Source organism: Plectropomus leopardus, chromosome 15 (assembly GCF_008729295.1).
Source record: "Plectropomus leopardus isolate mb chromosome 15, YSFRI_Pleo_2.0, whole genome shotgun sequence".
Taxonomy (NCBI): domain Eukaryota; kingdom Metazoa; phylum Chordata; class Actinopteri; order Perciformes; family Serranidae; genus Plectropomus; species Plectropomus leopardus.
In genome coordinates this window covers 28,106,387-28,130,465 of record NC_056477.1, presented here as the reverse complement: position 1 = coordinate 28,130,465, position 24,079 = coordinate 28,106,387, and positions in this window count along the sequence as shown.

Sequence of the window (24,079 nt, the reverse complement as noted above, 5' to 3'; positions counted from 1 at the left end):
TGTAGTTGGCCAGTGGGCCACAGTTTGGCCAACCATGGTTAAACAGCTCATTGTCAGATGAAAGCAGCTGCTGCTGTTGTGTTAGCCCATGCTAACCACACAAAGCCTGAGCCACAGCCAAACAGTTGTTGAGAGAGCACCTGCACGCTTACACACAGTGACCGGGCTAACTGTTAGCATCACATGGCTACTGTTACCTAACAGTTGTTAACAGATTTAAAAGCAGAGTCTCTTCATTTTCAGTGTCGGTGTAAGTTTGTTGGGTCCGTTTAATGCAGAGATGGCCTTTTGTTTTGACTTGGGGTCATTTACAAAAAAATAAAAATAAAAGGGATCATGGGCCACATACTAGGAAATTCATAGCTTTTTGGGGGCATTTATCAGCTAAAGAGACAGACATTGCCTTCAAGAGTTGGTGGAGACCAAAAACAGAGCTAAAAGGAGAGGGTATATTGCCCTTACATTCAGTAGTCAGTCAGAAACATGACTGAATTCTGCTTTCTGTTTTCGCTGACAAGAAGATCACCACAACAACTTTTCTTGATGAAATCATGTCATTGATGTATTGTACAGCTTATTGCACTGCTGTGAGAAAAAAAAAAAAACACAACACTGCATTAAATCTGGATTAAGAAGTAGACTCCTTTTTAGGTAGTAGGTGTACTCAAACTTGATTTGCTGCTTTATTTGTAAATGCTGACAATGTAACAGGTGACTTATCATGTTGGTGTGAGCAGCTCTGTGATTTCTTTCGATTTACTGCTTGTTACTTGAATGAGTAAATATTATGAGCTACATTTCTGACAGCCACAGAATAACACAAATGTCATGCAGCAGTGTCACTATGCATTCCTACGTGTTGTGTTATATTATTTGCACTTCCACTCTGTCACATTATGCATGTCAACTTTTAATTAATGATGAGTGGCTAATGCAACATGCCAAAGAGATGTATTTCATACCTCTTAACAGGTATTTTCTTCCCGTCACTTTTCTTCGACTCACTTACAGTTGCAGAACTTTGATTAGACGTGTCAGATCTGAAAGAGGCTGGCTCTTTTATTAATTCAAGCTAGTGTTCCATGTGGTTAAAAGCCCCTCAGTTTCCTTACTGCCTTTAATGGAGGTAAGGGGAGCTCCTGTGACTGACAATTAATGACATTCACACCGACTACACCTGCTGATTTTGTATGTTTTTCTGCTAATTGGGTATTAAGACTTTTTTTGAACATTGTGCAGTTTTGTAGAAGGATTGCACTAACCTGGTGGTTAGTAACACCCATTGGAGCAATTATGTTCGCATTTGTGCTTGGGTGTTATCTCAGGGCCCTTGGCTTGAGTATAAAACCTCCTTCAGCCACAAGGAAATAATATTAAAACCCAAGATACATAAAAACTGCAGCTTAATAATGTTTGCAACCAATAGAGTATTCATACAAAAGGACTGATGGAAAAATAAAAACAACGGTTACAAGACTGGCAGCACCAGTATTTATATGTGCCACCATGTGCGCTGGGGAGTATGGACTCTACAGTCTGCAGACAAAGCTTGAGGTGAGTGAATGAAGTACCCTCTGATAACGCAACATACTGGATCCAAGCTTAAGCAATGTTAGCTAATTCTAGGTGCAACGTAGTGTTAACTATATAACGTTCATGGGCTACTGACGCTACGCATTCCCTGTTTGGGTCGGTGATCAGCGTATACTATGCAACAGCATCCAGAGTCGGCTCTGAAAAAGTAAACATGTTTAAAACTCTTTGACTCATGTCAGGAGGAATCTGTTCTCCTCGTATGTTTGCTGATTCCGGTCTGTATGCAACATACACTTACAGATTTATGTGCCAACTTGCTATGTCAACTGGCTGCAACTTGTGCTAACTGGTGCGGACTAGGACAGAGTCACGACTGTGAATCCTATAGAAAATCCTATCTAAAGTTGTGTAATGCATCCACAGCTTCAGTTGCAGTTGCTGGGGATCCAGCTGCTTGGTGACCTGATGAAGAAGATGGGTAAAAGTAAAACATGGAAAGAAGTTAATGAGCAGAAGAAGAAGAAGAGGAAATGACCCAAGGTTAGCAAGAAATCTGTGAGAAGTACAATAAAATTACCCAAAAAACACCCAAAACAAAACAAAACGAAAAACCGAGAGAAGATAAAAAAAAAAAATACAAAGCAAGAAATGACTTGAAATAAAAGAAACAAAAAATAATTTTAAATATATAATAATGATGATTATGAATATAGTCTAGTGGACATTTTTCCCTGGCTTTTTTTATTTTTTTGAATAGTCTTCTAAATCTACCAATCTCTTTTTTTGTGTGTCTTTCTTGTTTACTTTGCCATACCATATAATAATACCACCAATATCTTTGGTGCTCACAGTTTTTTCAGTCAGTCAGTCAGTCATTTTCTGTAACCGCTTGTCCTCGTAAGGGTCGCGGGAGGGCTGGAGCCAATCCCAGCTGTCATCGGGCGGAAGGCGGGGTACACCCTGGACAGTTCGCCAGACTATCGCAGGGCCGACACATATAGACGAACAACCATACACACTCACAGTCACACCTAAGGGCAATTTAGAGTCACCAATTAACCGGAGCTGCATGTCTTTGGACTGTGGGAGGAAGCCGGAGACCCCGGAGAGAACCCACGCAGACATGGGGAAAACATGCAAACTCCACACAGAAGGGCCCCCACCCGGACCGAACCCCGTTCCAACTGGAATTCAAACCAGGGACCCTCTTGCTGTGAGGCAACAGTGCTAACCACAAAGCCACTGTGCCGCCCAGTTTTTCCAGTAAAATTAAATAAATAACTTGCCAAGCTAATGATGTGTGTAGCATGTCAATATTGACAAAAGTTTAAACATATATACATATTTGTATGCGCAATTTAAGCAGCTAACTAAGGTTATCACCAGCAGGTAGCCAACGTCCTGGTTTTATATATATTAAGAATTTCTAAAAAAAAATGAACTGCATGGCAACCAGACCGGGCCTCTTATTGAGGCCTTTATTTGTCAAAATGTGTCACCATGCTTGTAAAAGGGTTTAATTGGGACCTGGCTTTTATTTGAAGTTTTACCGTATACAGTCAACACAATACCTTTGGGATCACAATTTATTCAAGAAAAGCTGGTATAAAATCAGCACCCCACCTCAGAGCATCTCTATCCAGTCTGCAGGATGCAGAGGGTTGACTAACTCTCTCATGACCCCACTGCGACCTGTCCATTAGCACTAGCCCTCCAACTCCACCGACCCTCAGTGTCTCCTCCTCCTCTGCTGTCCTAGACATTCACCTCACCCCTTCCTCTTCCTCCTCCTCACTCCTCCATTCTGGTAGCTGTCATCAATCTTGCTAAAATGACAGGCGACAGATGTTAGCCTTTGCAAAGATCAAATCTGCTGCTTCAGGGCGGCCTAGTCACACGCACGCACACACACACACACACACACACACACACACACACGTGCACACAAGCATACACACTTATAGGTATGCACGCATGCATATGTGGTCACACATGCTCAAACATGCATGCACACACACTCTAGTCATAACGACTGACAGGTCACATAGCCCACGCAGACCTCCCTCTCTCTCTTTCTCTCTCTCCTTCTGCCAATTGCTAAATCTATTCTGACACCAGAGAGACAGAGAGGGATGGAGTGGAAGGACGGTCACCATGCATGCATATATAGGACACATGACCCCCCCCCCCCCCCCACCCCACCTTGTGCAATCTTGTATGGGTGTTTTCTTTTTCTTTTTGGTGGTAAGACAAATGCTGCAGCTGCATTTGTTAGTCTGTATGAGTGTGTGTTGCTCTGTGTGTGTGTGTGTGTGTGTGTGTGTATCCATTCTGTGGATCATCTCCTGGTTTTGCTGTGAGTCACTCAGGCCAGACGGAGGGGAGATGTGTTCCTTGTGGCTACGTTGAACCCAAATATACAGAAACACTGCAACACCTGCTGTGTGCTGGCAGCGCAAGCAAAAGACAGAGGGTCATCTTCCAAACATGTCTCATTGCATTACTGATTCAAAATGTCCTATCCACTTAATGTACAACAAACTTTTTTTTCAAACAAACTCACAAGCAAACAAGTTGTGCTTACTGAAAATGAGACTCAAAATGAAGCTTAAAGCAGCCATTGACGTCACATTTGAATTGTTCAGCAACATTGTTTTTTTGGCATTTTTGCCTTTATTAGACAGGACAGAAGATCGATAGCGTGAAAAGGGAAGAGATAGGGGATGACATGCAGCAAAGGGCCATGAGTTGGAATCGAACCTACGGTCAATGCGACAAGAACATTGCCTTCATTTATGGGGCGCCTGCTTATTCCACTGAGCCACCTGATGTCCCATTCTTCAACATTTTTAAGTTAAGTCTTTTCCCAGACTTACAGATTTGCACCATTATCAGAGTACACACACATGCAGATATTCTTCTATGTCTTTATTGTGTTGAGTGCAAAACACTATTTTGCTTTCACAATGCTCTCACTGGGCTTGTTGAGAGGCACTTCAGGGAATATCGGACATGGGTTAATATAAGAAAGGCAAGTTGAGGGAATTTGGGAAAACTAAATCACTACACAGTAACATCACAAAGTAAGTCCTGGAATCCAATGAGCATCATATGATAAGTGCCATAACAGCAAAATATGAGTTTGAAAGCCAGCATTTAAAATGAATAAGAAATAAAGAGAGAGGAAAGACAACCTTTGTGGGAAGAGTGCATTCCTCTTGTTAAAAGCTGAGGTCAAAATACTCAGGGGATTTGCTTCTACAGCCTGACATGGTTCAGTTTGATCACTTGGTGACCAAACTGAACCAAACTTTTTTTTTTTACTGGTGCTATTGTTACACAGCATTTCAACATTTATCATTATCTCGTAATCCTGACTTGTGTCAACAGTGGCTGCTATTCAGTAAAATTGCTTTAAAGGTGCTTTAGCTTCATTCCATTCTAGCCTCATTTTAGATTACACTTAATTCATTCAGCCTCATATTGCAATCATGTAAGATAATTTTTGAAAGGATTATTTTGTTTTGCCCAAGTGGCAGCATCCGGGTCTGACAAATCAAGCAATTCAGTTCCTTTAATCGCCACTTGAGGCTGGCTCCAAAAGCGATTCAATCCCCATAGATTGCTACATAAAAAATACCCAACTTTACAGCAGAAATAATTCAGTGGTTTACATTTTGTTAAGTTTTGTAATTAAAGATGTGGCTGCCTTGAGTTACAGGCTGTCTGTGAGGCATCACCACGGTAAATCAGATCCACCCCTCATTCCTCCACAACTTCTCCCTCTCGTCCAAATATGGTCACTTTTGGCTCCAAAAATCCAAGACGTTGATGGGTTAAATGCCAAACTTGAGGCCTAAAAACAGGAGTCCACAAAACACTGGATGATGTCACAGTGGCTACGTCCATTGTTTTTATACAGTTTATATGGTTTTGCCCTACGACATGTCAAAACCATGCACACCACCAATGCAAGATGAGCTTTCCAACATAATGGTTATTTGAACCCTGATACAACATGACATTGTTATGAGTAAATATGAGGCAGAAATTATCCAAATTATAATACATTTAACATGGAGAGGTGATTAACCTCATAAGTCACAAGATGTGATCCTTAATACCATTATACTTATCCTAACCTTAACCGCTTCTCTTTTAAAATTTCATAGGAAGCTGAATGCTAAGTCAACATTTTTTAGGGGCTTCTGCTTCCAGAACAAGTGGAGAAAGGGGCTGATCGTGAACTGGCTTGTAGGTATAGTGGGCCAGTCATGTGGCTGCCCCGCCACAGCTATACAGATATGTCTGTGTTACCAATGTCCTTTTCAGTCAACATTAGGAAGTGGTGACGGTTGCTAGGAGCAGTTATTGTTTTTTACAGCAATCAAAGAAATGAGAACATTTAAAGTTAAAGTTTGAGGCTGTTGGAAAGTTTTCCACAATAATTGGTCACTCTTTTATGTGTGATTTTTGGTAGCTTGGTAGGAAAAGCTATACAGGGAATTGATGTACCCGTCATTGATCCTGCCTACAACGCCCTGATTGGTTGACTCTTTTTCTTTCAAACCAGCACAAAAGTTATGGGTGGCAAATCAAACCCACTCTAGCTAATCCCATGCACTCACTCACACTCTCTTTAAAAATGACACGCAAATGCAAATGTCAGTGAGACTTTGCACTCAACTATAAGCATGCAGAAATGCCAAGAAACTCTCACGTAAAGATAAAAATTCCCCAAACTGTCAGTAAGCATTAAGATAGACTATGCTGATGTTTTATTTCCTCTCTCAGAAGCCCATGTAAGTGTAGAATTTCTGTGCAGCACATCCAGTGTGAGGGCTTCCTTTATCTCCATCTCCTCCCACACAGTCCAAACACCTCCGCTAAAATAGAGACTCCAACTTGACCCGGCAAAGGAACAAGAGGGCTTCAAATAACCGTACTTCAAATAAACACAAGACGCACTGAAGCTGTGGTTTAATGAGTGAAAGGTCAAGTTCCAAAACAATGCTATATGCTCTACCCTACAGACACGATCTCATAACCGTTCACAGAAAATGGTGCATTTATGAACACAGGGGAACCTATTTATTCCAAACGTACAAGAAAAAGTTATTTCTATGTCATCTAAACACACCACAATAATAACAGCTATGTAAACTAGTCCCACACAGCACCATTTACATACTCATAAGCAAGGATTATGATACAATCACATTAGGCTCACATAACATGAGGGTTTTTAATAACACAACTTTATTGCCAGCAACTCTGTGTGCGCTTTAATATTGATGTCCGTACTGTGTGCCACACACACACACACACACACACACACACACACACACACACACACACACACACACACACACACACACACACACATAGACTTACAGTGATACTAACATGTCCCAACAGGAACAGAAAGTGCACTGCAGGAATATAACTCTCACTGATTCTTAGGCTGTGTGTGTGTGTGTGTGTGTGTGTGTGTGTGTGTGTGTGTTTGTGTGTGCGTGTACACGCGTGTGTGTGTTACTCGGGGTTTGTAAGGATACTGAAGCTGCCTTTCCCAGGAGATGACTGGAGAGGCAGTATATTGTCATGTGTACATACAAGGGGGTTATGAATACACACTTACACACACACACACACACACACACACACACACACACACACACACACACACACAGCCTCTGAAATGCATTGCAGTAAATCACTTTTTTTCCCCAAGATGCACTGTATTACTTGTTTTGCAGAAATATGGCACACATCATATTCACACTGTAACACATAAAAACACACCGTAGGCATGCTCACAGTAAACAGACGTTTACATAGTCCATGCTGTAGAAGGTCACTGTTAAAAAATAGAATAAAGCTGTTGTATTCAACCACCTGTCTCTGCCTTCACAACTAAACTCTTTCTAACTACCACGCTATAATAATGAGAGGTAATTTGAATATATTACGTGACTTTTTTCATGAATTTATTTCCCCTTTTTCACTAGAAAAAAAGGCCATAAACTGAGAAAAAGAGAGTCCCATATCCTGAAAATCTTATGGATCATAACTTAAATTTAACGCAGTCATCACCTTTAACACACTGAACTAGAGGGCAATCACTCAAGTCATGTCTATTTTATTTACACAACCCAGTATCACAAATCACACTTTTTCCTCAAGGGGCTTTTAAAGTCTGCACAGTGTATGACACCCTCTGTCCTCAGTCCCTTGATTCTGATAAGAGAAAACTCCTGCCAAAAATATACTCAGATGGAGAAACCAGAGGGATCACTTTGCAAGGATGGACAGACATGCGCTAAATGTTGTGTGCACAAAATACACAAACATTTATAGATAGATAGTAAAAATATAAAGCCTATGGATCTGAGCCACACGACCTCCTCTCCACACCGTGGAGAACTGGAAGAGATAAGATTATACAAACACATGAGGCAAATATATGACAGTTAATACTTTTTGTGTGACTTAACACCAACTAATCATTGTTATTGTTTTTTTTGCTGGCCTCTAATAATATGTTCTCAATGCAGAAGCGCACTGATATTTGGGTTGTCGCACAAGCAGTCACCTGGCCATTTAAACCGGTGGTACATTTTTCCACGTCAATCAACAAGCAATTCTTCTCATCTGCTATTTTCTAATCATGTGAACAGTAATCTCTGGCATGAAGTGATACAACAGAGCTCACTAAACAATGCTTTCTAGTTTGGCGTTAAGTTATTTCTTAATTATTCACCTGTTTATCCAACTATGTAGATCAAATGAGTAGACTTTTCAGTGGCGTGCTTTTTCTTTTTTTTTATTTAAATTGGTGGTACGAAACAGCGTATTGTTGCCATTATTCTTTGCCAAAATGTAGCAAATCTGAAGAATCTCAAATGCAGCGGACACTTTTATGATTACTGAGGTCAAGAAGAAAATATTATCCTCAAGAAATATCATCCTTTTTTACAGCCTTAATGATGTACCTCTTTTAAACCTGGACAAACTGGCTTAATTTCTTTCAATAACATGGGAAGACGGCAGTAAGCAACTTCAAGAAAATGACCATGAAATTTGTAAAAAAAAAAAAAAAAAAAAAAAAAAGAAAAAAAAAGAAAATTGGCAAAAAAATACAAAAAGAAAAAAGATACCTAAAATAACTGCTTGAATAACATAATTTTAAATATATATAATTATAATTAGGACAATTAGAAATATAGCTTTTGGACATTTTTCTCTACCTTTTTTTTTACTCTATATCTACTAATTTCATTTTATTTGTAGGACATTTTTCATCAAGATGCTCAGTGCCTTCTCCCTGTGTTTCTGAAAGAAATCAAACTGCTCAGAGTTCAAAGGTTTAAATACTTTTGAAAGGCATCTAAATGTAGCTCAATAATTGATGTTGATCCAGGTTTCGAGGGGTTAAAAACTTCTAGATTATATGAATATGAAGAATTATCAAACCTCCTCAAAAGAAAGAAAAATAAATAAATAAAAAAAACTGATTCACACTGAGAAAGTGTTTTTCGGTAGTCCTGCATTATTTTCCCAGTGATATGAGAGTTGCTGTTTTCAGCCCACATCCTGTATTTCTGTCATGGGTGGGGGGACACAGTATTGACCAACACTGTGTGTGCCCTTCCTGGTGACTTTAGGGCATAGGGAAGGTTAAATGAAGAGGAGGATGCAGAGAGGAAACAATAAGGAAGGCAGAGGGAAAAGAGATGACAGGAAATGGAGAGAAGAAGAGAGGAAGAGTGGGAGAGGTGGACGACGAGCTGGGGAGCCCCGTCACATGGGACCGGGCTATTGATTGAATTCTGACATTGATTAAGCATCCCCTGATTCACGATGCCATGCGTTTGTGCATGAGTGTGTGTAGTGTGCTTTATGTACCGGCATGTGTGTGTGTGTGTGTGTGTGTGTGTGTGTGTGTGTGTGAGCAGGAGGATTTCATTTACTATAAGTCATAAAGTGATGGAAAAGATGGAGAAATAAAAAAGTGTTTATTCTCATCATTGTGTCTTCTTGCATTCACATGCATATACAGCAATGTGTTCTCTTTTCAAAAGTATGTTTTGTGTGTGTTTGCCTATAGATCTCTACCCCTAGGAGGCCTGACTTGCAATACCACTTCATCCATCCTTGTGGGATAAAAAAAAAAAAAAAGGGGGGGGGGGGGGGGGGTCTCTCTTGCGATCTTTTTATATCTCTCTTGCTTTTTTTCTTTCTTTTCTCACTCCCCTTGCTCTTTCTCTCCTTCAGTCTCCTTTGTGTGCACTCCTTTCTTTTTTATTCATCATTAATCCTCCAGTCTGGGTCCGGGATGTCACAGCCTCTCCCTCCCTCCACTGCCCTCTCTTCTTCTCGATCGCTCTCCCTCTTTCTCTCTCTCTCTGCATTATTGTGTTTGTGTGTGTGTGTGTGTGTGTGTGTGTGTGTGAGGGCAAGGGCTTGTCATCCTGTTCCCCTGTCATTCTGCCTCTCCATTCAGAGCATGGCACCCCCTTTGCCAGGGATAATTACACCCCCTCCCCTCCTCTGCCCAGCCTCCTCTTCTTCCTCCTCCTCCTCTTTTCCCATCTCCACCTACTTCTCCTCTCTTTTTCTCAATCTTTATTTTTAGAAAATGCAAAACCAAAGTTTTAACATTTGATTCTTTTCACAGTTAGTGTTACACATAATCATCATTATCACAATAAAGTAAGTCTGTAGCTCTGAAATTATGTTAACAAAGATGTGCAGATCATTTGAAGGGCCAGTAAGGGGCACGTTTGATGGCGTAGTAAAAATTTGTGTGCACGTTTGTGTGTGTGTGTGTGTGTGTGTGTGTATGTGTGTGTGTGTGTGAGTGTAGACTGAACAGTTGGTGGGTCATGGACAGGGTGACACAGGTCAGGTGGTGTACAAGGCCTCAGGCTGGGAGCCAGACATAAACACAAACAAGTTTGAGTGGTAAGCAGTGCTTCTAAAGACTGGAGGACATTCACAGATACAGTCACAAACACACACCCATGCCTACTTTTGGATTTTTTGTCAATAATCTTTGTATGACTGTTGCATAATCCGTCACTGGTCCAAATCTGAGGTCCTGAAACACGTCAGTGGAACAATACCCCCAAAAAGAGTAATTTATGATTGTGGTGTTTCTTAAATGGGACTCCAAGAAGAAAATATTTGCTCATAAGATGCCACAACGTATATATGAGTACTAAAAGCCTGTTCTTACTCTGAACTTGTCAAATAGCAGTGCTCTGGTCAGAGCTTTCAACGTACGAACTTGACGCCCAAAGCCACCTTCTGTGTCCAACCGAAAAGCGGCTGGATGGACTCAGATGAGAGCGTGACCAGACGGTTCCAGTCACATGCGCATGAAACACTGAAGGACAACGTCAGGTTATAATGCTTCTGTTAACCATGTTAAATAAGATAGGGGTGGCTGGATGTAACCAGTTATGTTCTCAAGTGACGCCGCCCACATGTGTTGCATCTGGACACACATGGTGCCGTCCAACTGTCCACCACCGTATCATAACAAAGCCACTGGTTCTGTCCGAGCGCTCTCATTTGACGATGTCCAGCTGTGTTCTGGTTGGACGCTCAAAGGGGCTTTTGGCATAACACATGTATGCCGAAAGTACTGACAGAGCGGTGCTATTTGACGAGTCCAGAATGTGACCCGGCTGGATAAAATTAGAAATTAGGTTCTTTCACAGAAAGAATTCCAAGAGCGACCTGATTGGAAAAACTGAAACCCTTCTGAAAACCCTTTGTGTGTGTGTGTGTGTGTGTGTGTGTGTGTGTGTGTCTGTGTCAGTCAGACACACAGATACTCACATATCACAATGTACTGTACACACAGTGTCTCTCTCTCCTCCTAATTGCTCTTGAATGGTGACCCTTATAAACAGGAGGCAGTTCAGGAGCAAATAAACAAAAGCCTGTCTTGTTGTTTATTATCGCTCCTTCATTCTTTTCCCTTTTATTTTTCTGCGTGGCCTCTGCTCGGTCAGAGGGGTGGAGGGGGGAGAGAGCGAGCGGGAGCCAGCCCTCTTCCTCTCTCTCTCTCGATCAGATGCCTGGTGTGTTGCGTGTATTGATCGCAGAGGCTCAGTAGCAGAAAATAATGGGGTGGTGAAAGCTTAGTAGAGAGCGGGAGATGGAGAGAAAAAGAGAAAAAGAGCTCCACAAACATGTGTGTGCGCGCTAACACACACACACACATCACTCCCATACACAATCCCATTTCCTCACCTCCTCTCTGCCCTGTGCCCTCATATGAATATTGGTTCTCCCCTAACTCCTCCATGTCACCGTTATATGTGTGTGTGTGTCCAGGCTGCCTCATTTGCATATGTGTGTGTGTGTGTGTGTGTGTGTGTGTGTTATCTATGTGAATAAATCCTTCCAAGCCCCGTGCGCCTCAGGGTGATGTGATGCGGCCAGTGCCCGAGCAACCATACCCTAGCTAATTTACAACCAACCTAGTGTGTCCCCCCCCCTGCCTCTCGCACACAAACACACACACACAAACACACACAGACACACACACGGCTTGATGACACCACGGTGAAACATGTCGTCTAGACGACATTGAACCCTGAGTCCGCCCAGGGTAATTGTTTTATGCAAATGGAGAGAGCTAGGGCTGACATGATTGGGCCAGACTTGGTGTTGATTGAAGTGTGTTGTGCGTTTGTGTGTGTGTGTATGTGTGTGTGTGTGTGTGTGTGTGTGTGTGTGTGTGTGTGTGTGTAGTAGTTGTTATGGATGTGGCCATGATTGTGGTGTAATGCTGGTAGCCATTAGTATTATTGTTATTGTTGGAAATGTTCTATTATTCAGAAGGGCAGGGTGGGGCGATATACATAACATGCAGAAATATGGAGGCGAATGACATGATACACAAACACACGGACACACACAAACACACACACACACACCATGCACAAGCATATCTGTGTAATATCCAACTTGTCTGAGTCTGCGATTGGGCCACACCTCACACTGTTGCAGCAAACGTGAATCATATTGACGATTGCAAAAATACTGACGCATACTGCAAAGCCACTTAATGAATGTGATAGAGTTTGAGGCAAAACACACACACACACACACACACACACACACACACACACAAACATACACACATCCGGGGCCATGTGTTATCAGGACAGCCATCAGAGGAGAGAGAGAGAGAGAGAGAGAGAGAGAGAGAGAGAGAGAGAGAGAGAGTGTGTGTATGTGTGTGTTGTGGTCCAAGTCGTAAATTTAATTTCATGCTGGATTTGCGGGGCTCATCTGAATTGCATGTGAGCACAGCCTGATGGGCCTCAGTCTCAACACTGGAGAGTCACACACTGAGACGCAGATGCTGCCATTGATGGTGCACAAGAGCATACACACACACATATACACATACACACATGCAGTAGCTACACCTTAAGGTGAGGATACCACCATAAACTCTAAGCATGACTCCAAATATCTGCACTTTTCTATTAATGGGAACAATAACATTTATAGGATGTTGAACTTTGTAGCATCAATAATGCAAAAACTCATAAACAGGCAAGAAATGTCTAAATGTCTTTACCGGGTTTCAAATGCCAAGTGGTGCATTTTGGCAAGCTGAAGCTAATCAGGCTAATGGCTAATGGAAGTTACCCTGCACTCAAAGTTGTTGGTGTAACTGTGCTGCTTATTCCTTATAGGTTTGAATCAAAAGCAGGATGCTGTCCAACATATTGACTCTTCATTATCTGGTTGTTGCGTTGGGTTACAGAGGTATATGGTGTAGTTTAGTAGTTCTCAGAAAACATCTAACGCAAACAGAGCATACATACACTAATTAGGACCTACTGACCTGATGCAAAGACGATGTGGAATGGAATGTGTTTCTTTTATTTACCCTGCAAAACCATGATCCCAAAGCTGAACTGCCAAGTCTCGGTTTTTAGTAGTTCTTCTATTAGATGTGGATGCCGATGTCTATGGAGCTTAGTGGAGGTTCAGTCAGTAAGATCCTATATTCTCATTCATCCACAAATCAGTCTCACTCTGGGTACTTCTCTCTATCTCTTTTGCTCACTTTCCTACATTCACTCAGTCAGCTTACTGTGGGTATTGAGTTTAATCAACCGAACAATATCCTGAGCCAAAGGTTTGAATGAATTTTAACATGGAGGTTTACTTTGTTTTGGAGCCAGCCTCAAGTGGCCATTCGAGGAACTGCACCCCAGGCCTGCCCAAATCCTGCTCCACATCTCATTCATCCAGATCTTAAGCCAATTTACCTCATCTCTTCACCTCCTCTACCACCTCCATGGGGGGTAATGTTTATGTACTACTGCATGGTATCACTACCCCATAATAATGCTGATGTCACCATGAAGTCTAATCACCTAAAACCCTTCAAACTTCTAAACTTTATTTGTGCACCATGCCACTCAACTAGATCTTTACAAGCACCTTTACTCTGTTTCTAAAGTGTCCATAAGCGTCTCAACTGTTTGCACTTTTAATCAGCTCAACCCCCCCAAAACCTGTCATGACCATCATCCAACATCCATTTAGATAAAACACTGTCTCCGTTTCACTCCTCCCTCTATCTCTTCTCTCAATAATTCACTCCCTCCCTCTTTCTTCTCTGTCCGCTGGCCCGCCATACTGAGGGACCCTACGGATACATGCAAGCTCAAGTTAAAAGAGAGAACTCTGCAATTACCCCGTTACAAGGAACGGAGCAATTAAGGAAATGTACAGTTCAGCCGGGTTCACGGTTTCAGATGCCCGTCAGAGGCACACAGAGAGCCTCATAAAATCATGAGTCATATTCAGCTGCCCTGGGCTTTTCTCTCTCACTCCCTCTCTCTCTCTCTCTTTCTCTCTCTCTCACACACACACACTGGCATCACAGTGATTGTTTAACCCTTACTGACACACTGAGGGGATCAGTTCTATATCTCAAGTTTAACACTGCAGCACTTTTAACTGTGACATCATCCTTCATACCTCGTTCAAATCAATAAGTGTGAAATTCTGTCTAAAAGGAAATGTTGGTATTTCTAAAGTTTAAGAGTTTACTTTCTGCACTTACTGCTTTATTTTCAGTGTGCAAATACCTGCCAAGGTCAGTGGTAATTCATTTTGTACCATCTAGAAGACAATCAAAGAGTTCCCTTTTAAAAAAGCCTTTATTTTCTTTAAAAAATTGCATGCTACTCAGAACACATTAAATTTGCTGAAAAATCAGAATCCGTTCTGTGAAAGCGTTTGCATTTTGTCACCCAAGAACTGCCACTATACCTGCTATCTGCTCTGTGATCCATTTTCATTTTTTTCCATCGAGGAGGCACAGTCTTTTAAAAAACATTGACTAACTTAAGAGAAGCTCTTTGTTTGAGTCTTATTGCTACAAGAGACTCACAACATACACCAGGTGAACGTTTAAAACCTGAGCTATCTCCTAAAATTGTCTCTTTTTTCTCTCTTTGAATGTATATTTATTGCGGACAATAGCATCTCAGAGCAGAAGCAGAAATTGAGATATTCACCCTGTGGTCTTTATTTTAGGCCATTTCCACTAAACGCTTTTCCAGTTCCTGCAGTCATTGACTCAGCAGACAGTCGGAGAGTCCCAGGACAGTTTGAAAGAGGAGGTTTTCAGCAGGAAGATATAATTGTTACAAATAAAGACAAAATGTGCATAAATATTTTACCATCCGGTGAAACTACATAGACTCATCTTTTATTTTGCAGTTTACCTCAATTTTATGCTTATATAAATCTTTATGACCCGATAAATACATCGTGGTTAGTGTGGTCAGCATGTAAACTATACACTGATGAAATTTTAGCTTCTAATTGAACAAAAGCAACAAGTCGCAGATGGTGCGTTGAGAGGAGAGAGACATTTCCTGGTGGCTTGCTAGTTATTTTGACCTGCTGTGAACAGTCAGCTTGGCCAGCAGGAACAGTGAAAGTAGGAACGAGCAGAGAAACATCTCGTTGTGTGTAACATTCATGCACTCCGGCCAGATGTTAAACTGAACCAAGTTGCCTGGCAAAATGGTTGGCAATGGTCAGAGGAAAAGGAGAAGTGGAACAGAGAGGCTCTTGCCACAGACATAGCTAAGTGCTGCAAAATAAGCAACATGTTTGCCAATAAAGAACCAAGTCAGTCAAATATTCTGGCTAAAACACACAGACACACACATGACATAACTAAATTGTAGCCCACAACTTAAACTACTTATTGGTTACTTTGAAGTAGCTGTAAAGTGACTCTTAATTGACTGGCAAGTAGTTATGCTGCACGTGGTTGTGTGTAGGCAACAAAAGCACACGGCAACCAACGGAGGGACGTCAACAAATGCACATGCTGCCACAGATGGTTAGGATTAAGGGAAGGCGACACATGGTAAGGTGAAGGAAAAACATCATATTCATACAGGAAGCGAACACTGGACTTCTGCATCAAGGTGCAGGTGTGCTCAACCCAGCTACCATCACTTCTGCCTGCCCTTCAATCTGACGCCATCCTGCTGTTTTTAATGCGCAAATGACCAGTTCTGCCCATGCACGTATCATGTAGATGTGGTAGGTGCCATCCAGCCGTCCAACATCGTATAATAACACTGTGACCGGTTCTGTTCACCTGCATCCAGAGGGATTCCATGCACATGCATGAGGTGCCTTTTGGCGTTGCCCTCTTATGCCAAAAGCACTGACAAAGTGGCAATATTTTTTTAGCCCAGAATGAAAACAGGCTGGACAACGATAAGCTTCTGGGGGCAAAGGCCAATATTTCCATGGACTCTTTAACATGATTGTTTAACAATACATGAAATAAATGGAAACCAAAATGTGTCTGATACCAAAATTTTGCCCTACAGATTCTGCATTGATATCCAGATATTTGTCAAAATTATGCAGACACAGGTGTGATACAAAAGATTCAAATTCAGGATTTAGGCATGATCTAAGAGGAAAAGTGCAATAAATAATGAATGAAAACAATTTTCACAAAACTTTATTTTTGACAATAAAACATGTTTAAACATCTATTTTAGTGACATAAACACATCAGTCTGGAGAAAATGACTGTATAATTTATACAAAAGTCAGAGTCAGTGAAGGAAGATGGATTGGTTTCTGTTCAGTTCTAATGGGTCAGGAATGTTGCAGAATAGGTGAACAAATCCCAGACTGGGAATTTTAAAGCTTTCAGTCATTCTCTAGCATGTTGTCTGTTAGAGACATTAAACTTCATTGGACGTAGAGACAGGGGCTCCTTGTCTTTACCACCGTGATAGGAAGAGAGTGAGTGGTCCACAGAGAGAGGTAAGGAGAGTTGTGGTAGACAGCAGCTTTACTAAAACTCCTTTGCATTGATCTCCTGGGCAGATGTGCCATCATTTCAACTTAGTGGCAAACTGTTTTCTGTAATTAAAAGGTGGTTGAGTTGGATGTTGAGTGCAGTAACTAAAAGTTGAGAGTCGAAGCTCTAAAGGGATTTATTGCATATTGAAAAAAGGGAAAAATGTGACTTAGAAAAACATATTTCTCACTGGATGTTGTGCGGCTGCAAAGTACAAGAGGAGGCCTTGGGATAAAACAAAACAAGACTCTGCAAACATCTAAGAAGAGATAACTTTCACAAACATCCTCCACCGTGACTGTGGCTGCTCTCCCAGGGTGCTTTACCTTCCAAAAGCTGCTCCAGTAACAGAGACAAAAGCCAGACACACACCTACACGCACAAACACACACTCTTCTTCCCCTTCGCCTCGCCTGGCCAGTCTCAACATCCCAGCGCTCTTTGAGGCGACGTCCCAACAATTCCACCGGGTCCCTCATTAAGGCCCAGGCGCCGACTCTCGAGGGGAAGTGGGGGTGGGGCTGCCGGGTAAACTTTGGAGAGGTCACCCTCCTTGTTTCCATCTTCCGCCTCCTCTTCATCCCTCGTTCCGGCCCATCCTCAGGTCCTGTCAGCAGAGAGTGTAAACAAGCAGAAAGGTTAGCGCTGTTTTCACCCAACGCTGTCTTCTCTCATTAGGGACAAGGGACAGGGAGCCAGTACCACCAGCAATGGCACACTTTGTTGTTTGAGAGGCAACTTCTGCCACGATCCCTGGCTCCTGAAAGGTGTTCAACAATTTAACAAGAGTTAGGCAGCAGCTGGTTTAAGTGAGGAGTCGACTTCAGCAGCACTAAACTAATGTTTACAATGTCGAAAAAAATAGCAAATACTATTTACGAACCCAGGAAGGCAGGATTTATATCTGCATCGTAACGGCAGAAACATTTTGAATAACTTCATTATTAGTTCACAACTCACATCAAACACATACTTTCATTTTACGGAGGTTATCACTGCATTGTCTGAAGACGGCAACGCACACTGGGCTCACCAAATGTCCCAAAACTCGAATGACTGTGTGCATAACCTCTACATGCCAATAAACTAAAAGATCCTATTAAAACTCCCCCCATGGCAGTTTTAAAACCTCCTACTAGAGTCATTCCTCCTCTCCTTTATAGCATCTCTATCACTGTCCATCCTACACACACAACCAACACACACACATACACACACACACAGAGCGCCACCGTCCAGCCACTGTCTCCCTGTGTGCCTGTCTCCGTGTTTGCTGACTGGCTGTGGAAGAAGCCATTTAGCATGCTGAATGTCAAGGTCAGCGTGTGCCGTCCTTGTCATCACTCTCAGCAGCAGAAGGTCAGGGAAAAGCTCTCCTCAAATGGCCAGCTCGAGACAAAGAGGAGCGCTGGCGTGGAAAAGAAGACAGAAAGGACACAAACAAACAAACACCACTATTTCCAGCTCCAGTTAACTGATATTTCATCTCCCTTGGCTCTGGCAGTGCCGCTATCCGAGGTATTTTATTCTTTTTTATGTGTGTGGTCCACTAATTGTGCCATTATGAAAACCAAATGTTTTGGCAATCACATGAATATTGGTCACTTTTCCTCTCGGGGCTAGTTTACATTAAAGTTTAGTTTTAATTCGGCTTTATTGTAAATGAGATTACTGGAAAGAGTTTATTGGTTTGGGTTACAGTTATATTAATAATAAATTAGGTACATGTGTGTTTCTGTTTCTCAAGAGAGCATTTTCTTTGCCAAGTAATTTTTTAACACAAATACATGTATTTGAGATATTACAGTTTTGGCCGATAATCAACCTTTTTTTGTTCGCCTTCATGCTGCCCTCTGTCTGAGCTCTATTTTGTATGTTTGCTGTCACACGGAGTAATGACCACTGAAGGAGACGACCGTCAGCCGTTTCAATCGTCACCATTCCCCCTGTGAACCATAACACACAGCGATTTTAATGCAGCGAGTAATTACAATATGCCCCAACCTGCTCTCTCTTACTTCCTGGTGAAGAAATGCTCTTGCACAAACTCACATGCAAACATGAAAGAATGCACAGCAAAGCATGAACTCATTTAATTTAGCACTAAGTCCTAAATGCTTGCACGATGCAAAATGTAATTCAGTTTTAGCACAGCAGAATATATTGTATGTGCTTTACATCATAGTGACAACTTATTAATTTTATTATTTTGTGTGTACTGAACAATGACAAACAGAGAAAATAATAGACAGGCCTAATGAAGGCCAATTTATAACTGTGAGGAGTGCAAAATGGGGAAATTTAGCACAATATACATACATGCACATATTTCCACGGCATTAATTACCTCAGCGCAAAAACTTTTTTTTCTTTTTTTCCAAGGTTTTTGTTAAGCTACAGTCATGGAGTTTCTATTCCTCCTGCAAAGGTTTCACATTAAAATCCAACCAAGAGTGGCGCCTGGTGGCTCAGTGGATAGAGCGGCACCCCATGTGCAGTGGCAATGTCCTCGCCGCAGCGGGCGTGGGTTCGAGTGCAGCCTCGGCCCTTTGCTGCATGTCTCCCCCTCTCTTTCTCCCCCTCTCAATTAAAGGCAATAAAAACTCCAAAAATAATCTGAAAAAAATAAAATAAAATCCAAAAAAAGCTACTATTATGATCTTCAATAATCTCTGTAGAGGAGCAAACCAAGTTAAAAATAAATAAATAATTAAATAAATAAACGTAAAAAACCCCCCCCAAAAAACAAACAACAAAACAACAAAAAACAAACAAACAAACAAAAAAGCACTGAAACTACCAGTGGACAGTGCCTTTTTAATAAGTCAGAAAGCAACTATGTATATGCCATTCACCAACCTCATATACAACCACACCCTCTTCACTTTCAACTCCAAAAGCATAGATATGAACATTGACAATGATTATTTCTCACATTTTATTCAAACTTTTGAAATCCACAATGTTTAGTAACTTTTTGGCCCTGTTCTTTCCCACTATACAGTAAAACACACACAAAAAATGATTTTCTGGCCTAGCGGTTGATGCTAGTTTAAAATAGCAGGAAAAGTGTGCAGCAGAACTGTTAAAAGTTCCTACCTTTTAGCAAATCAACAAAAGGTACACCAAATAAGAAAAAAGGCCTTTCCCAATTGAATTAGACCAACTGTGAAGTGACCAAGTGTTTTTAAAAAAGCATGAACTTCATTAAAACCTACATTTCAGCCTGAATATACCTCCCATTTGCAGGGTTCATCTTGGCAAAATGAAACAAGCTCAATAACCTGCTTAAACCCAGGCTGCATGTAGCCTATGATAATCACATTGAGTTGATAGTTGCTACTGAAGTGTATTTAATATCTCAACAATTTATGAAAACTAATGTTTTTTTTTAAGCAATGTATAAACAAGTGACACTGTAATTATGAGGTGCACTAATTTAGACGTTTTCAATTATTTATTAATAGCCCAATCGGGGTGTCCCAACCACCCCAGTCCGCTGTCCCAATCAAATTATTTATTTTTTATAACTATTTAAGTAGTCTTTGAGTGATAAAAGGTGAGTTTGTGTCCATACAAAAGTGTCCTAACTGACCCCACTGTCTCCTGCTCTCCATCAGTAGCAAATTGACAATATATTGAAAATTTTGTGGAGCTCCCCTTTAACGTAAACAGACACAGTAAAAACAAAAGTGGATTAAATCTGTTATGTACTTAAATATGATTCAATGTATAAAACAGGAAGGGCAGTCACTATATGAGACTGTTTCAAATAAAGATCTGGCTGCCTGTGCAGTTGAAGTATATAAAGGCCAGCTCCTCTATTCCAGAATTTACGGTTTGCACAGTAGGTAGCAGCTATTTGCTGCTATCCGTTCTCCCCAGTCCTTCCACCATTGTTTCTCTGTGCTGGTGCCTACTTTCCACAGCTTGAGTAAACACTGCCAACTCTTTCATTAGCCCTCTCACCACAGTCTCTCTTTCACTCTGCGTGTCTTTCATCCCCTCTCACTCTGTCTCTACATGCCTCTGTTTAAACAGATGAATGTGATTAGAGCCAGTTTTAGATGACATTGGAAGTTTGTGTGTTTAATGACTCAAATAAAAGGCATGGTTATTATGTTTAAAGATAGGCCTTAATATGACGTCTGTGAGTGCTGCTCTGTGTGCTGTGTGTGTGTGTGTGTGTGTGTGTGTGTGTGTGTGTGACACTCCACCACCTCTATTGGGTTTATTTTATTGTGCAGATTGTCAGATGATTGACTGTAATGCCTGGCTTATGGAGTGGTGCTCTGTACATCAACACCGGTGTGCCTTGGGGCCACAAAATACATCTGGGTTCACAATTTACTCATTAATTCAAGATTTTTTTTAACAGATCCAGTTTGTCATATGTGATCCTTTCTACTTCTGTTGCCTGTTAAAGTGCTAATAGTTTGGTTAGCTTAATTTACCAGTCATAGCATCGACTTTTGTGTGGCCTCGTTTTCACCCAATATGGTCCTCTTGAGCTATGGCCTCACAAATCAATGCCACAGTTTCCACCATAGATGCAGAAAGCTGTCTGTTAAAGGCTATTAGCTAACTTAGCTAGCTAGCTAGACATCAACCTGCATTTTTAACCCTTTTATACCTTTGTATATTGGCTTAATTTCTTTCAAAAACATTCAAAGAGAGCAACAAGTTAAACAAAGAATGGTCCAAAAAATAGTAAGACATTAGTAAAAAGTTGCAAGAACATTACTTAGCAAATTAGCAAAAAAAAATTTAAAAAGTAAATAAAATTAAATAAAATACAAAACAAACAAACAAAAAAAACTGTGAAATGACTTCAAGCAAGCGCTAAAAAAGTAATAGTTTTACCTTTGTATTGCAACATAATTTTGAATACGCAATTTAGAGAATAATTACTTTTATGGGACATCTTCCCATTTTTTTTCTTTGTTTGTGTGTTTGTTTGATTAATAATATCTAAAAAGATTCCAAGCTAATTTTCAGTTTATTTCCCTTTCACCTTTAACAAAGGTTTTGCACTTTGCAGGAAATTCCTTGCTCCCCCTCGTTTCTGAAGAAAAAAAAAAAATGCCCGTGAAAGGCACCTGAACGCAACACAAGAAAACTGATGCCAGTCCAGGTGTTAAAGGTTTAACCTTTTAGGTTACCAACACATGAACCAAACTATAGCATTCATTATTAATTCCCCATTGCTGAAATAGGCTGCCAAGTTTTCAGAAAACCTTGGAGTGAGACCTAATGAAAGTTGGGCGCACACGCACTGACTTTTTGAGGGAGCCGTTCAAGGTCAATACTGCTTGTTAGGACATTTACTTTTAGTATCTCCACCAAGCCTGGGGGGGATCATGCGTTTTGGTACGTATGTGTCTATGAATGTTTTTTTTTCTTGAACACTACTGGTCCAGTCAGCCTAATGTTTTGTGTGCATATTTATGACTGCATTCTCAGGGACATCTAATGGTTGTGGTGATCTGCAAGTGTGTTGAAGAGTGCAACTCCCTCTTAATCTACTAGTAGGGACCAACAAAATCACATACCAAAAGCATAGAGCAAAAGGCAGTGGCAGGGAGAGATAAAAGGGGGGTGGGGGGCGGCAGGACATTGCTGGTGAGTATGGCAGATCTAAAGCACAGAGATTAGACAGATCCAGGCAGGTTTCCAGAAATACAGCAGAATTCCTAGAGTCCTCACAAAACACTTATCGAGATGAAGGCCAAGGTGTTGACACTAAAGGATTCACAACAAACTGGCAAAGACTGGAGAGGAAGGCAGGGCTTAAATCAGGTAGCTGGCAATCAGAGTATATGATCAGCAGGTGTGTGAGGAGCAGCAGGTGTGTGAAGAGTTCAGCCGCAGAGCAGAATGTCGGTCGGCCATGCCCAGTCTAATGCTGCGTTCATGTGATGTCGGAAGTTTGGAATTTCTGAGTTAGGAAGTCTTTCTTCCGACTTTGTTGTTCATATGCTTTGAGGTCGTGAAGTGGGAGCAACATGGAAACTAGAAGATAGGTTGCATTTTAATGCTGAGAACATTTAAACAAGAGGTTGATAGCAGTTTATTTAAATTTGTATTTATTATTTTATTTTTTATATATCTTTAATCTAGATGATTCTACATGGACACTGAAACTACACGCAAAAACAGCTCTCCAACAACTTTTGATTAAAATATCTAGCTTTAGCTGATAGGTATAAATAGCCATGTTCAACAGCTAGTTGCTAACTTGGCAGCCAGTGTGCATTGATTTTATCTGAAGGTTTTCTTTAAAAACAGATGACATGAATGAGACGCTTGAACCACACCGATGTCTAAATTCTCTAAACCGCTCTAGCCTGCGGACAGACATAGCTGAATTAGCCATGATACCTTGATTTGTCCATGGACTTTGCCCATTGTGGTGGTTTGGGAGTTTTAATTCAAGATGGCAAAATTTATTTTAGGCCTGGAATAATAGCAACAAACCAAGTCAACTCTATTAACAGCAATGACCATATAATGGTCCCTTTTGTCCTGTTTTTCCACTTCACCGTTGGCTGGTGCTTGACAGAATGTATTTTTAAATGCCCTTTAGCTCATTTGAAAATTCCTTCAAGTTTCAAATCAGTGATGATTAGGTCTCAAGTGTCTATGAACTATAAGCCGTAGCATTAAAGTAGTCATGTGTTTGAATTGATGACAGTCACAAGGCTTCCCCTTAATCCTCAGCATGAACCCAACATTGCCCTGGGTCCATAGCCTTTAAATGCCTGGTCACTTTTCACGGAACACACTTTAGAAAACAGAGAAATGCTTTCTGAAGGCCTACTGGGGGAAATTTTTCGAAGAGATTTGTTGATGTATGACCAGTGGTCAACCCCATGATGATATAAATTAGACCAGAGCCAGGAAAGATTTGGTATAGATCATAAATCTGATGAAGAGTTCAATGGAATCTGCAGCAGTTTTCTTTGGGAGGAATATTTTTATTTTTTTATGGATCATGCCCCTGTTAGTAATACAGAGTTGCCTACTGCTGGAGCACATTTCGATAATAGGGATTTTTTGTTTGCTTCAGTCATTTTTCAAATTTTAAACTAGTGCCTAGTATTGTTAAAATAAATATATATATATAAACCTGCTATCCTGCATATTCAC